At 38.5% G+C, this 16395-nt stretch overlaps 1 protein-coding gene across 9 annotated transcripts in view; it reads right to left on the bottom strand.

The window, feature by feature from the left end:
- The window catches only part of DLGAP1 (DLG associated protein 1), a 972556-nt gene that overhangs the window by 336923 nt on the left and 619238 nt on the right, over positions 1–16395 (bottom strand). The gene's annotated exons all lie outside the window — the stretch shown is intronic.

The following is a 16395-nucleotide window of genomic DNA, read 5'->3' as shown; positions in this document are numbered from 1 at the left end:
ACTTGCACATACTACTAATGTAACACTGATCACATTGTTTTAAAACCATTTGTTTATAGATGTCTCACCCACCAATCTGTAAGCAACTTGAGAGGAGGGATGATGTCATTTGTCTGGCAGAGACCATTATTCATTCCTATAATTCTAGTTCTAAGCAGAATATAAAAGAAAACAACAAACAATAAAGTAAAAGTGCTCATGAAATCTCTAATTACATCACTCAGGTTGTACCTATTTTATTCAACTGAGAAATAAAGTATGGGTACCTTTCATCCCAGATTTTCCTCTACCAAGGGCAGGGAAGAAACCTGGCAATGGATGTGGGCAAACAGGGATCGTGGAGGAACACACCTCCATGCACGAAGTTGCTGGTGCATGTGTGTGGAGGGGGCATGAATGACCAGTATCCAGAAGAGAGGCTCTGTTGGCATCGAAGGAGCTGCAGTTGGATGTTGCTCTGGAGATATTTGGGGAAGCACGGCCACAACCTCCAGCAGGGTCAACTGAACTCTACTAGGCCCAGAGAGCCCCGTCACCAGACCATGGCAGGACCAGTCAAACAGAATCTGAAGACTGTCATCTCACCCTGTGTATTCCAAAGCACGTTTTATGGATCACCAATCCTTTTTTTTTTTTTTTTTTATACTCTAAGTTTTGGGATGCATGTGCAGAACATGGAGGTTTGTTGGATCACAAATCCTTAGAAATGTTTTGTGAAATGTGGTTCCAAGAGGGTTTGGGAGATGCTTTATATTGTATTGTTCTCTTAAAGAGTTTCCATCCATATGAGCGTCTTAAAGATTCTAGGATGTCTGCCAATATAGAATTCTGAATACAGTACTCAGTTTCTCAAATTCAACTCCTTTTCTTCACATTAATATCTATTCAAATCATCCTTTGGGAAATGTCAGCTTCTTCACATACAAACAAAGAAACTGATACCCAGAATGTAAATTACAGCTTATATGGCTAATAAGTGGCAGAACTGGGTTAGAATTCAGATCTCTTTTGGGCCAGTGCACTTTCCCCATTCATCACGCTGCAACTATTTATCTCACCACTGAACTCTTCATGAATACCTTTCCACAATTTCTGTGAAACTGTTTCGATCTCCCTATATCAATATGTAGAAGACAAACATGAAGGAATGGCTACTGTGTATAGGAGGGACTCAGTCTTTGGAAACTTCATATTTTGTGTCAAGCCTGTGCCAGGATATGTTTCATTCAAGTTATCAGTGCAAATGAAAGGTGGTAATAGAGACATGTAAGTGACACTGATCTATACAAATAGGTTTGGGTCACATCTTGTATTTTACACGGAGAACCTAGATCATGCCAACCTTTTGATGGTAAAAACTGTAATGAGAGAAGAATGCTTCGTCAAGATAATAAATAATTACCTTTTCATATAGAAATAACCAGAACCCATGCATGCACACTCCATTATTCCTTCTGTCTCCCGACATTGACTGGAATTCAGTCTTTAGTATCCTCTCTCTGTCACACACACATGAACGCACAAGCACACTTCATATTCAGTGATGATGTTTTTCCTGTTACAAAAACTGTGAACTACCCATGGACAGTAACAATGCAGATATATTTCATTTGAGAAAGGCTTTCTTTGGTATTTTCTTTCTTTACCTTTTTGGTGATGAGTCAAGCTGACCTGATGGGTGAGATGGTTCAGATACTCATGCTTCCTCCTAGTAAAAATGCTGGCTTTCTGCAATTCAAATGACCCACTACAGCTACACGAGTAGGCACTTAGCCACCTACTCCAGTTAGTAATTATTTGTTTAGACTAAAAAATTCTGAATCAATAGAAAAACATTAAATTAAGCCTCATTTTTGATATCTCACTTGACAAAGGAACCATGTTATTTTTCCTTACAGTAGATTTAGATAAACATCCAGAAAAAAAAATGTTTTGTGTTGGAACGGCCACAGAGAACCTTCTTTTTTTTTCCCAGGAGGGAACATAATTCTAAGTCAGGAAAAATGATTTATGTGGCTTCCTAGTTTCTGCCCAGACCAGCCATATGCTCTCAATATTACTGGAAGAAGTCTGAAACAGAAAATACAAAGTATGTGCAAGAAGGCCCTTGTGGGGGATGCAGGGGTGGAAAATGGTAGGCAGCTTAGGTGCCCCCCCATCACTGAGGCAGAGGAGTGAGAGCACCTTTCTCCCTTGCACACCCACTTGTCTGTCAACTTCTCTCCTTCCATTTGAGGCTGCTCCTGGATGTAAATTTTAACCTGGTTTCGTTGTAATAAATACATGAGGCATAGAAGTAAGAGAAGCTCAAATAGCTTTCTAAAGGAGAATGTCATAAATAACAGTAGCTTTTGTTGTGCCCAATTACATTGGTGGCGTAATTTTCTTTTTTCTTTAATTTTCTGTGAGTTAAAAGATTCCTTCCTTCCTTCCTTCTTTTTTTTTTCGACAGGGTCTCACTTTCTCCCCAGGCTGGAGATTGCAGTGGCGCAATCACAGCTCACTGCAGCCTCCATCTTTCAGGCTCAAGCAATCCTTCCACTTTAGCCTCCTGAGTAGCTAGAACCACAGGCACATGCCACCACGCCCAGTTAATTTTTGTATTTTTGGTAGAGATGGGGTTTTGCCATGTTGCCCAGGCTTGTCTCAAACTCCTGACCTCAAGTGATCTGCCCGCCTCAGCCTCCCAAAGTGCTGGGATTACAGGTGTGAGCCACTACACCTGGACTGTTTTGTTTTGATTTACTAAACAGCTTTTATTTTTCTCTTCTGTTACACAGAAACAAACAAAAAGATAACTATTTTGTTTGGGAGGCATTCAGGTATCATGAAATATTTAAATCAGAGATTTCTAGCACGTGTGATCAGTGAAAATAGAGGGAAACTACGACTTCTGAACTGATTTCCTTTTGGAGCATTCTCATAGATGAATCTACAAGGATACAATGATTTGTCTGAATGATAAATTTATCTGAATGATAAAATTTTGATACCTTTATTAAGATACTTGAAGGTGTTGGTTTACAAAAGATTAAGTACCACAGTGTAAAAATTCTATTGTTGCATTAATTTGATTAGCAATGAAAAACTCAGAATCCATTTCTAAAGAAGTTGATAACACAAAGAAAACATTGACCTAAAGACTGACTATATACAAATAATTTCTGCAATTTATCCAACTCATAAATTGGTATAAAGATTTATGGGCCGGGTGTGGTGGCTCACACCTGTGATCCCAGCACTTTGGGAGGCTGAGGCGGGTGGATACAAGGTCAGGAGATCCAGACTATCCTGGCTAACACAGTGAAACTCCGTCTCTACTAAAAATACAAAAAATTAGCCGGGCGTGGTGGCGGGCACCTGTAGTCCCAGCTACTCAGGAGGCTGAGGCAGGAGAATGGCGTGAACCCAGGAGGCGGAGCTTGCAGTGAGCCGAGATCATGCCACTGCACTCCAGCCTGGGCGATGGAGCAAGACTCTGTCTCAAAAAAAAAAAAAAAAAAAAAAAGATTTATGTAATAGATGATTAATCATAGCCCTGGTTGTAAAAGTAAAATGCGTGGTAGTGAATACTGTTCCTTAATATGTATTGCTAATATACTAGTTCTTTAATATGTGATGTTAATATAGTAGAAAGTAGCTTCATTAAAGAAAGAATTTTGATTTGATTCAATCCTGTGTTCCCGGTCTCTGGAAGTGAGCTTGGCACACAGTAGATGAGCATTAAACATTTGCCAAATGAATGAACACCCCATATAATCAAATATATGTACATAGGTGAATGTGTACGTACACATATACATATTTGTATGTTTGACTATATGTAGAAAATAGCAGAAGGAGAATGTTAAAATGGTAACAGTGATGGCTGTGTTTGGTAAATAAGACTGGAACACGGTGGGGGAGGGGGCTTTTACTTTTAAGCCTGTATCAATCTGTACTATTTGAATTTTTTTCACAATTAGCATATGTAACTTTTATTAAAAAATGAATTCTGTGAAAGAACCCCAAACTTACGACCACTGGAGATCCGCGTTTTAGAATTTGTGTTGTCTTTACATTATCTCAACCTAAAGATACAACTCCATTATGTACACAGATGACCTAAGGAACAGGCTTTGACTGGAAATTGATGAAACCTGGACCAGAGAATCAGAAATTAGAATCTTCAAAGAATCATCATTACAGGTTATATTTTGCTTTTCCATTTCTTCAGCTTCAACTAGAATTTTATATTCAAAGTTAAGAAAATTTACATGTAACTGTATGCAAAAACCCATATGGTCTGTGTCAGTCTGTACCACTTATTTTCAATGAGATAAAATAGCTTATTTAAACTTTGAATTTTCCCATTGGGTTTAGATGACTTAGCTGTTTATCCAGCAGCCCTATACTTAAAAATAGATGAGATGACATTTGTGGGTTCTTTAAAAAAATACCCTTTGGAGAAAGAAGCAGAACACTAATGCCATATTTACCATTTACATTATGTAAGAATGGCAAGTTTTTATAGAATGAGTGCTTCATAGAAAATATCCTCCTTTCTGGCCAGGCGTGGTGGCTCACGCCTGTAATCCCAGCACTTTGGGAGGCTGAGGGGGCAGATCATGAGGTCAGGAGATTGAGACCATCCTGGGTAACACGGTGAAACCCCGTCTCTACTAAAAACACAAAAAATTAGCTGGGCATGGTGGCGTGCGCCTGTAGTCCCAGCTACTTGGGAGGCTGAGGCAAGAGAATCACTTGAATCTGGGAAGTGGAAGTTGCAGTGAGCCAAGATCACGTCATTGCACTCCAGTGTGGCAACAGAGCAAGGCTCCGTCTCAAAGAAAAAAAAAAAAAAAAAAGAGAAAAAAAGAAAATATCCTCCTTTCTAACATAAAAGCTATAGCTCTTCTGTAACCAGTAACAGTCATTGCATATATAAGGGCATCCCACATGAGTTTCATTATTTGATGATTAAAATTAATTTAATGGAAACATAAACAGGGTTGGAAAGTTTCCAATAATAGCATAGGAAGATTTTTCTCTCCCTTCTCCCTTCCAATTATGTAGTGCCTCCCCGCCATCGCCATCATTCTTTTATCAACTATTTATTGTGTGTCTGCTACGTGGGAGGCACAGTTGTTATAAAACAAATATAAAGATGATGTTGACTATATTTAACTTGACCTTATATACCTATTTAATAATTATAGCAACCTGCCAAAAATGAGAAGTGATTAATATTAGCCATAAACCTGTTGTCATACGATTCCACAGAGTCCAAGATAAGAATTAACATAAGTTAAGCTGAAAATATACTGTCACCTGAAATTGCAAACTGGGTAGGTATACAGGAGAACTATAGTCAATTAAAGTATGAAATATTAAAATCAGTGTTCCAATCTTGGTAGCATTGCTGATGGCAAAGGATGATGACACCAGGAGGAAATGAAAGCAAACACATCACTTTCCTACTCAGGATAATACACCTATCTTAGGATCTCACTGATTTTATTTATTAAAAAAATACACTTTAGGAGAAAACTGCATTTATCGGGTAACATGAAAGAGGAAATGAGGTCTGTGTGAGGGCATGGGTATATACCATCACTATGCAACATTTTAATCTTCAGTTTTTATAGGAGTTTCCTCTGAGCACTCATCAAAGGTAATGGGATTAGATTTTTTTTCTTCCTTTGCCAAATGTTCTCCTCCCCCTGAATACTGTCACACAGATCGCAGGTGGACGAGATTTGTCCACTGAGGAGGAATTGCACTTTTCGACCCTCCTAGGATGTGACTTGAATACCTGGCTTGTTCCATGTTGGGCTTGCCACCTGCTCCTGCTCTGAGGTAGCCGCTGACCTAAAGGCATCGCAAGGGCGGTCAGGTGAAGAGGGAGCAAGTGTTCTCAGCCACACATTTTTCCATCTCCCCTCAGAATCCACCTCTCAGAGGTAGCCTAAGTGGCCCTCCTACCGGATGCATTGTTTTATCACGACTGTAGCTTTCTTTTCTTAGATTCTGCCAATGCTTTTAATGGGCTGGTCCCCTGCTAAGAGCAGGGATTTTGTGTTTTCTTTTGAAGAGCGTGGTAAATTTCTGAGCACCCTGTGGCAGTCTGTAAAAGTGATAAATACTAATGATGAACAATGAAGCAGGCTCTTGAGTGCTGGGGCTGGCTACAGGAGAACTCAGAATGAGGGAAAAAAATAAATCAATTTCTAACACAAAGGCAAGATTTAGCCTCTCATTAGATCCAACTGCTACATGTAAAGAAGTTTGTTAAGAAAATGGCACAGGGATTTTGTGAGGTGGAGCCAAGCCTGCGAAATAGGCTTTCAAGATGTGTTTTCTATCTTCCTTCCAATTTTGGGTGTCATGATGTAACAGGATTTTGAGATCCAAGCATATGTTATTTTCTTTCTTCTTTTCCTTTTATGTTTAAACCTCCATTATGATGAATTAGCTTTCCTTCCTCAATAATTTAGAGTTTATTTTCTATAAAAAGGAAGCATTTAGAAATGTGATATTAGGCATATGGCCCCCTTTCAGATACTTCCAGTTCTATTTGTATATGGTTTTAGACTCAGCTGTAAATATATTAATTTATGCAGCAATGGATATTATAAATCCTACACTTTATATAGATGTAAGCTCTTTCTTTTCATAAACAAAACTTGAAGCAATACTAAATTTTTAAAAAGATAGACATAATCGATAATTTCACTTTGAGAAAGCGAAGTAACCCAGATTGTAAACGTTATGGACAAAGGCTGGGCACGGTGGCTCATGCCTGTAATTCTAGCACTTTGGGAGGCCGAGGTTGGTAGATTGCCTGAGCTAGGGAGTTCGAGACCAGCCTGGGCAACATGGCGAAACCCTGTCTCTACTAAAAATATAAAAAAATTAGCTGGGCGTGGTGGCGTGTGCCTATAAAGCCAGCTACTTGGGGGGCTAAGGCATGAGAATTGCTTGAACCTGGGAGACAGAGGTTGCAGTGAGCCAAGATCAAGCCACTGCACCCCAGCCTGGGTGACAGAGTGAGATTCTGTCAAAAAAAAAAAAAAAAAAAAAGTCAGGGACAGGGATAAATGCAAATTGTACACATTTCTCTCTCTTGATTTTATGACAGTTTGGAAAAGAACCATTTTTTAAAAACCAGTATATTACTAATTGATGGCATCTAATGTCTTAGTAATTAAAAAAAGTATAGATTGGGATGGAGCCACAGAATTTAACAATGGGGAGAAGAGTGAAATAGAAGGCAGAGATAATTTTAGAATAATAGTCAACTGTCTGTGGAAAAAGGGGAGCTTCAGTTAGTGAATGAAAGAATTGAGTTTTCCTGATGTTTTCATCTAAGATTACCCTCATACCACACGCACAGGGCTTGATCATAAAGTATTTGAAGTTAGTAAAAATGTAACTAGTCCACTTGAGCTAAGGAAATATCAAAATGTCAATTGTTCTTTCTCAAGTTTAGTCATGCTAATCAGATTCTTTCAGTTGTTAAGAAATATTCTGTTGTATGGTTTATGTGTAAATACGACTAGAAATTCTCAGCAGTGGTAAAGCATCGTAACTGGGCATGGTTGCTACACATATTTGTATCTCTGATAGTGCCTGGCATTGTCCCTTGCGTATACAAAAAGTTCGAAACTACATGCTTAATGTTTGACAGAAGTGTAGGATTTCACTCTCCCCTGAAAGCACTCTATTTGATAGAGAGCTGCACCCTTTTGTGCTTACAGCAATGAGTAAACTCTTAGAGCCAGGTTGTGAACTGCTTGTTGTGGATATATGCTGTAGATATTTAATCACTTGATAACTCATTAGTGATATATTTAATTCATCTAAGATGATTTATGTTTCAAATGTGAACATGATGCTTTACCACCAGTTTTACTATTTAATAAAAGGATAATTGTTGCATCCATTTATACATTTTGCATTAAACATGACACATTTATCTTTTCAAAGAAAATAATTGTTAATCTTAGAAAATTTTCCTCAAATGTGCAATACACCCGGCAAAAACCAAACTCTGGTTTTACTGTACTTGAAAATAAATTAGCATGCATTTCACATGGTATTTGTTATTCTCCTTTCATAGCCTGCTTTGGTTAAAAAAAAAAATCATGTCATAAAAGAGATGGCAAATTAGATCTGGGAGTGAGGAAAACTTGTTCCTAAATTTTATCTTAGATATTGAACTACTAAATAGATGATAATGAAATTAATATCTATTTCATGCATGAAGCAGCTCTATTACATTCTTTTATAATTTCTTGCTTTTGAGAGGTTAAGGTGGAAGGGCTTATGTTCTTAGACACTGACCCTGGGATTCATGAACTTCATTATTCTCTTTATCTTATGCTAACTATGCCCACAGGGTACAATGAATGAATTAATTCATCAATCCACTCATTCACATTTATCGAATGCTTCCTGTGTGCCAAGCACTGTGGGAGGAAAAACCACAAGAATCAATAAAATCAATAGACTTACATTTGTCTCTAGAGGGTCTACTGTCTATTGGGCGACAGGTAGAATTATTGGAGGGGAGGGAGCAACAAGCCCTCAAGCTTGGTGTCAGCAAAGTGTGAAAATTACTAGAAAATCCACGCGTAGGCATTGGTAGCATGGGAGCTAGTTTAAGGAGGTCATACTTGTCTTGGGACTTGAGTGATGGGAAAGACTTTGGCAACTGGGCAAAGAGAAGAGAGGAGGGCAGTACAGAAGTGGAAACGGAAATATGAGCACATAAACAGGCACGATGTATACTCATGGGAAGCAGCAAGCTTCACTTCGGACCTAGGGCCTCTCAGGGAACTGCTAGAAACAGATTCTGTTGAAGGTATTCAGCTTGTGCTAATAGTCTGGACTTGCTTTAAAGACCCAGGAGGTCTTCTTCAGAATTTATTTTCTTGAACAGCCTCTTTCTATCACCAACATGGCACTGAGAACAATAGAAAACAGCTCCTTTTGTTTCTGGGACACACCTCCTCTTTTCTAAGATTCATGCCTGGTTGCCCAGGGAAATTCCTCAAACCAGCCTTTCTTCTGAGCTGATCACTCTCTTCTGAACAGGACATTCCGCCATCTGCTCAGACTCCCTGGCTGTCAGCCCCACCCTGAGTCACCAGGCATCACCTCCCTTCTCAAGGAGACCTCACTTCTCTTTATGTCTAAAGCCCCACAAATGGCTTTACTCCTTCAACCCTCTCTTTCTAGACTTTCTCTAGCGCCAGCATTGCGATTCCTCCGACCACGTATTTAGGCACACATATGATATTTAGAGGGCCTCTCTACTCCACATTTAACCCTGTAATATCATCTTTTTTATATTAACATCTTATTCCTCTTTATCAGCTCATTTGGAGCCATGTTTCATTTCCCAAAATATCACCACTATATTCTTTTGGCTGTTGCATCAAATTACCATAAACCCAGTGGCTTAAAAAATCTCATATTTAATCTCTTACAGTTGTGGAGGCCAGAAGTCCAAAATAGTTGCACCGAGCTGAAACCAAGATAGCAGAGCTGGGCGTCCTCTGGAGGCTCTAGGGGAGAATCCATTTCCCTGTCTTTTCCCCTTGTCCCATGGTCCCTTCCTCCATCTTCACAACCAAGAGCAAAGCATCTTCAAATCTCTCTCCGCTTCCACGGCCACATAGTCTCCCTCTGCCTCCTTCTTAAAAGAACACTTGTGATTACATTTAGAGCCCACCCAGATAATCCAAGACAATCTCCCACCTCAAGATCCTTAATGTAATCACATCTTGCAAAGTCATCTTTTCCACATAAGGTAACATCCTCAGTTTCCTGAGATTAGAATGCGGCCCCATCTGGAGCCTCTATTCCACTAACTACGACCACCCACGCTAATACCATTGTTAATCGAGTACTTAATCTGTGCCAGGCGTTATTTTATGAGATAGGCACCATCATTCTCTCCATTTTACAGATGAAGAAGTTGATGCATAGAAAGCTTTAGTAATTTAGTAAAGTCATATAGACAGAGAAGTGGTAGAAAGAAGTGGTAGAAGTGGTAGAAACAAATCTAGGTCTGTTCAACTGGAAAGCTGTCACTCATTCACGGAACACCCTGTTGCCTCTCACATTTTGCAACTGACTGTGTGCATCTGTGTTCTGGTTTGAATTAAAGGAGCCTAAAAACTCTCATGGTCAACACAAAATGGAAAATGTTCCAGAAAGTGCACATGTCCCTTCTCTAGCTGTACTTGTAGACAGTTCTTCCACAAAGAGCATAGTTAATTAACTGGTTAGGTGGTAACAAGTAGCAGTTTGCTTCCCCAGTGAAATACCAGTGGAAGCCCCCCTAAGTAGTCTGACATCAGGCTACGGTTGAAGAACATGAAGGTTGAAGAACTGAGTTCAGGCAAAGTGCTATGTAAAGAGTAATCACAGAGCAGGTCCAGGAAAATAATGCCTGTTTAAAAGGACAATGGAAATGAAACAGAATTGTAAGGCCCAGCTACTTTCTCTGTAGAGAAAGTGAGAAAGGCTGAAAACTCCTGTAGACATAAGGCTTGTAGAAGAAAGCTTGAGAATAAAGAATACAGCACAAAGAGAAGTACTTTCAGTTTAATTTAAGGGAAAAATACACTCAGGGCCGACTATTGGAGATCAGAAGGCAAATGAACACTGGTAGGCAGTGAGAAATTAAGGATTTAAAAAATGATCATTATACATTTTTAAGAATAAACTTTTTCTTTTATTCTAAGGAGGCAGTAAATCACGTGGAAAATAGAAAGAGCTGGTCCCTGGAGTCAAACAGACTGAGGGTCCCATTCCTTAATATCAGCGTCATACATGACAACTTGAGCCTCAGTTCTTTCATTTACAAAATGGGAACAACAACACGAAGATTAAGGAAATTATATGAACCACCTTAGCATAGTACTTTGCAGGAATGAGTAGCATAAAAAATCATTGCATCTGGTTTCTGCAACCTCAGCAAGACAAAAGGTAATACAGCTTGTTAAAGAGTCCAGCTAGCTATTTGTGCATTCAGAGAGAATTCACTCTGTGCCAGGCATGGTGCTGGATCACGGGCCACAACTATGAATAAGAGACCAGCTATGTTCTTTCATGAAACGATCTAGTGGAAGAGTCAAACAAGAAAACAGGCAATCCTACTAAGATAGAAGAAGCATGATAAGGAAATGATGGGTGCTATGCGAGCATATTGGGAGAGAGTACCTCACTTAAACTTGGCCAGTCAGAGAAGGCTTCCTGGAGGAAACATTATCTTAGATGAGACTGGAAAGTTGGGAAGAGGTTAAGTAGGGAAGAGAGGAGTTTGGCAGGGGTGGGGGGTGAGGGGTGGAGGGGGTTGAAGGCAGGCAGAAGAGACAAAGGAGGAAGCAGCTCATGCAAAGGTCCTGGGCAAGAGAACATGGCACTGCTAAGAAAGAGAAAAGCAGAGCAGTATGGCTGAAATGCGGAGTGGACAGAGGGAGTGTTAGGAAATAAGATTGTGAAGGAAAAAGGTCCCCAGCTACATCATACTCTCTAAGTCATGTTAAAAAGTTTGGACTTTATCCCAAGGGTAAAGAGGAACCAGTGAAGGATTTTTAAGCAGAAGATTTAATGATTTTATCTGTATTTTAGAAAGATCATTTGGGCTACAACGTGCAGGATGAACTGGATTGAGGAGAAACTAGAGGTAGGAAGACCACTAGGAGATATTTACAATAGTCTAGCTGAGAAATGATGGAGGTTTAACTGGGATCGTGGCAAAAGAAATGGCGAGAAGTGGACAGAAATAAGATTTGGTGGGTTTTTTTTTTTTTCCACTCATTCATTCATTCAACTAACTTTTATGAGTCTGCCTTGGAGGAGTGACATGGGGGTGAGATAGAGAGAGGTATCAAGATTGGCCCCATGTTTCAGGGTTAAGAAAATGCATAGATAGTGGTGCCATTTACAGGGGTAGGAAACATGGGGTAGCAGGCTCTTGGGAAGATATTGAGTGCAGTTTTTGACATGATAGGTTTTTGTGTCATGCCTTTATTTTTGTAACCTAGATATCTTTGTGTACCCCAACCTGTGAGAATAGACGAGGTCATATTAACAGTAATAACCAAGTCCAGTGATACTTTAGTCCTCTCTCATCTTTGTTCCTCCCCCAGTTAATTCTGACTGTCCACAAGAATGAGCTTCACGTGTATTTGGGAACAAATCTGTTTGCTGCCTTCTGTCAGGCCTTTTTGCAATGGTGCCAAGAACTTCTTATGACTGTGGGCCATCTGTACTGACGCTGCTGCCTCAGTCACCACTGTCCTCAGCTGGTACCTGCTCTGTGGCCTTTGATGTGTGTATGTATATAGGGAAGGTGGTGGTGCTCCTTTCTCTAGATTTGCTCTGTTAATTAACTAACACAGAGCTAGTATGTGAGTTTGTAAATAACACATGCCTTGCATTTGGCATTGCTAAACATACCTTCAAGGGCTAACAACTTTGCATCTCATCTCCCAGCATGCATGGGTTGACCACTACAGACAAAAGATCATGAAGCTGATGCTGGCCAAAGAGCCTTGCACATTTTCACCCTCAAGTCGGTTTTATGTAGCAATTGTGGATAAAAAGCTCTGCTGGTACAAAAATCTTCTCATTGTACAAATGGCAGGAAATAGAAGACAACATCATGGTGGTTACAAAAATTTGTTTCCTAGTTTGTTTCTGCCAGCTTTAAATTGAACACAGATCAATCTATAGGTTCTGAATTAGTAACATTGGGGAGACATGAAATGGGAAAAATAGCAGAATTAAATAAGCATAAAAGTGCATGGGGCAGCCCAGGATGCTCTGGAGCGATGAGGGGTGAGAGAGAAAGGGAGAAAAGAAGAAAACAAAATGAACACCTTTCAAATCCAAAACAATGCACCACGTTTGAGCCTCCAATATAGTTCTACAAAGACAGAATAGCCATGAAATCAAACATTTAAGTATGAATAGGTAACATATGTCTGTCTTATTGTTGTTAAAAATTAACTGTGATAGATTGAAATTCCATTCCACATTCCTACTTCTTGATGATTTAGTAAATTACAGGCATTTCAAGAGAAATGCCTAAAAATTTTAGGTGAACCATCGACGATATTTTGAGTGGAAGTAAGTTATATGTGGTAGCTAAATAGTTGTGCTCAAGCTCTCAGCATCCTGTTTATACTTCTAGGAAAGATATATGAAACGTGAACAATTTCAAGGAATGAAATAAATGTTCTTCTTTATCTATAAAAGTCTGATAGTGGTGTTTAAAGGCTTCCATGAAACAAAAACACCTGTGCCCACAGCTCGTCTCCCATGCATAAAAACAGAATACAAAGATGAGACAGTAGGAATAGGAGGAACATTTTCTATTTCTCCAATATTTCCCACATGCTTTGGCTGTTTTTGAATAGACCTTCTGAAATATCTTTTGAGGTCACCTACTTTGTGAACCTAAAGTCTCTGATTTTCCAGGTGACATGGCAGCAAGCCCGGAATGTCTGAAAACATAAATCTTAGTTATATTTTCCATTTTTGTCATTCTTCTAGAAAAGAAAATATGATAATTTCTTCCCCAGCTTGCTAAGCCTTTGCTAGTTTCAGGAATTTCTGCTACCATCTGATGAAAATCAAAATCCCTGTGTTAAACACCAAAAAGCTATATCACAAAAAGTGAAGCCAACCTAGTAATTGCCTCATCACTTCTTGTTTTTGAGATAGAGTAACCAAGGTAGCAATAGAAGTCTCAGAGAGATCTGATGGTTTCTAATTCCATAAACTTAGTGGACAAGTACATTTTCCACATGAACCAAAATCATTGCCGCCATGGTGAATCAAAAAAGTAATAATGAAAATTCACATTACCAGCATGCTGTTATTTTAAAAATCCAATTTTACAAAAGAAAACTCACCTAAACTGAAGCTGTGGAATAATTTTAGCAACTGAAAATTACTACCTTCTCTAGAATAACATGTACATAGAAATGAAATGATTCGGAAATCAACATGATGTATGTATTCTGCTTTTCTTTGCAGCTTAGAGCAAATTCACCATCAATTTACACTATATCATACTAAATATATTCAACAATCAGTGCTTAAGTAATTTAGCCTGTCTTTGTTGCATCTAAATATTCTGCTGTTTAACTAAATTCACTCCGTACTAGAGATGATAAAAATATTAATATACACATTTCATTCTTATTAAAAAGCTGGATTTCTCCCTTAGCCCTGCAAGTACCATAAGCAACCAAATAAGAGGAAAAGGGTATGTTGGGGGTACTCTTTATAAAATTGTTCATCCCCAATTCACAGACATCATGAAACATGAAATTAACTCCAGCATGTTAAAAGAAAGATTATGGATTAGCACAGAAATCAAGCACAAAGAAACGATTTATTTTCCTTTCCATAGCCCAGAATTGCTATTAGCTTACCTTATTAGCTGGAATGCCAAACAGAATGTCTTTATGGAAAATTAAGTTCATTATTCATCTCAGCTTTGATTTGGTATAGTGCAGCTGAGAGCATTTAGCTTCTCTCTATGATTTGCCGATTCTAAGTGGTTGAGTGAGGCAGTAAACACAGGACTTGGGGGTGGGGGGGAGAGTGGTTGGTCATGGCTCACAACTCAAGACTTGCAACTTTACATTTTCATTCATATAAAGATACTTAATGAAATAAAACCCTATAACTGAAGAATAACACTTAAGTGAATACTTAGTGCAGATTTTTTAGCCTGTGCAATTTTGCATAGCAGTTGTACTTGTAGTGTCCGGCATGCTCACTGTCCCAGCAAAATCATATTGCTATCTTTCATTATCTCAGTAAATTCTGGGCTATTGATCACTTTGCAGCCCATATAGGGGGTAACGTATATTCTGTCAAAGGGAAGTCCCCACGAGGGAACGATCCTTGCAGCTCGCTAAAAGAAGCATGCCTGATTGTCTGACTAGTGATGGAAAGACAGATAGATGCCTTTTACAATGTTGAAGTGTGCACATGCACAAATTGGATAGAATATTCAGTCAGCTAACAAACAGAGATATTTTAAGGAGTAAAATAACAAGAGATTTCCATCCTTGAGATATCAAATTCTCTTTTAGAGAAAAATTAAGTAATACTTCTCAACAATTCATTCATTTTCTTCAAAAGAATTAAACATGTTTTAGAAATCTCTTGGCAAACACTTTTCATTTTTTAAAAAATTGACTTCCATAGAGAAACATCCCAGAAAAACTTATTTAAAGTGTGTGTGTGTGTGTCTCATTTCGGGATGGGGCAAAGGAACTGTTGCAGCGTCCTCTTCCAAGTATTTCACTTTATAAGTTTTAAGTGGGCAGCATTTACTAAAATCCAGCTTTACTGAGTGCAATCTGCAACCACATCAGCAAGATCACTTTTAGGTTATCAATAGACAAGGACAATATGACTGAGCAAGACAATTTCAGTTTAGAGCAAAGACTTACACCTTTCCTTTCTTTGTCACCATACAAAACCAAACCCCAAAACTTTCCTCTACTGAATTAATAAAAGCATGGGTGCATTTAATAAGAAATGATAAGGAAAATCATAATTAAATGATTGGTTTGTTTCAAAGTGTTAAGTATAGTGTCACCATATGACCCAGCAATCACGCTTTTAGGCATATACCAGGAGAAATGAAAACAAATGTCCACACAAACACTTGTACACAAATGTTCACAGCACCATTATTCACAATAGTCACAAAGTGGAAACAACCCTTGTATCCACTAACTGATGAAAGGATTAAAAGTGTATTATATCCATACAATAAAACATTATTTGGAATAAAAAGAAAAGAAATATTGATACCTGCTATAACATGGATAAATCTTAAAAATAGTATGATAATTGAAAGAGGCCAGTCTCAAAAGATCACATATTATAATATTCTATTTATATGAAATGTCCAGAAAAGGCAGAATCTATAGGGACAGAAAAGTAGACTAGTGGTTGCCCTGGACCTGGGGTAGGGGGACCAGGAAGTGACTGCTAACAGGTACAGGATTCCTTATTGGAGTGAAGAAAATATTCTTATTTTAGATCTTGGTGATGGTTGCACAATTGTGAATACACTAAAACCATTAAATTGTATACTTTAAATGGGTAAATAATATCACAATAAAATTTATTTTAGCATGATGCATTACATTGATTTGTGAATGTTAAATTAACTTTACATTCCTAAGATAACATTTGCTTGCTCATGATATATGATCTTTTAAATATATTGATGTATTCAATTTGTTAAGGGCTTGCATGTCTATTTTACAAGGAAGATAGGTCAGTAAATTTCTTTTCTTGTAATATCCTTTCCTTGTTTTGGTATCAGGATAGCATTGGCCTAAGAAAATAAATCTTGTTTCT

This window comes from Pongo abelii, chromosome 17, assembly GCF_028885655.2.
Source record: "Pongo abelii isolate AG06213 chromosome 17, NHGRI_mPonAbe1-v2.0_pri, whole genome shotgun sequence".
In the NCBI taxonomy this organism is placed as follows: domain Eukaryota; kingdom Metazoa; phylum Chordata; class Mammalia; order Primates; family Hominidae; genus Pongo; species Pongo abelii.
The sequence above is the reverse complement of the archived record's forward strand: the minus strand, read 5'-3'. Positions and strand labels throughout refer to the sequence as shown.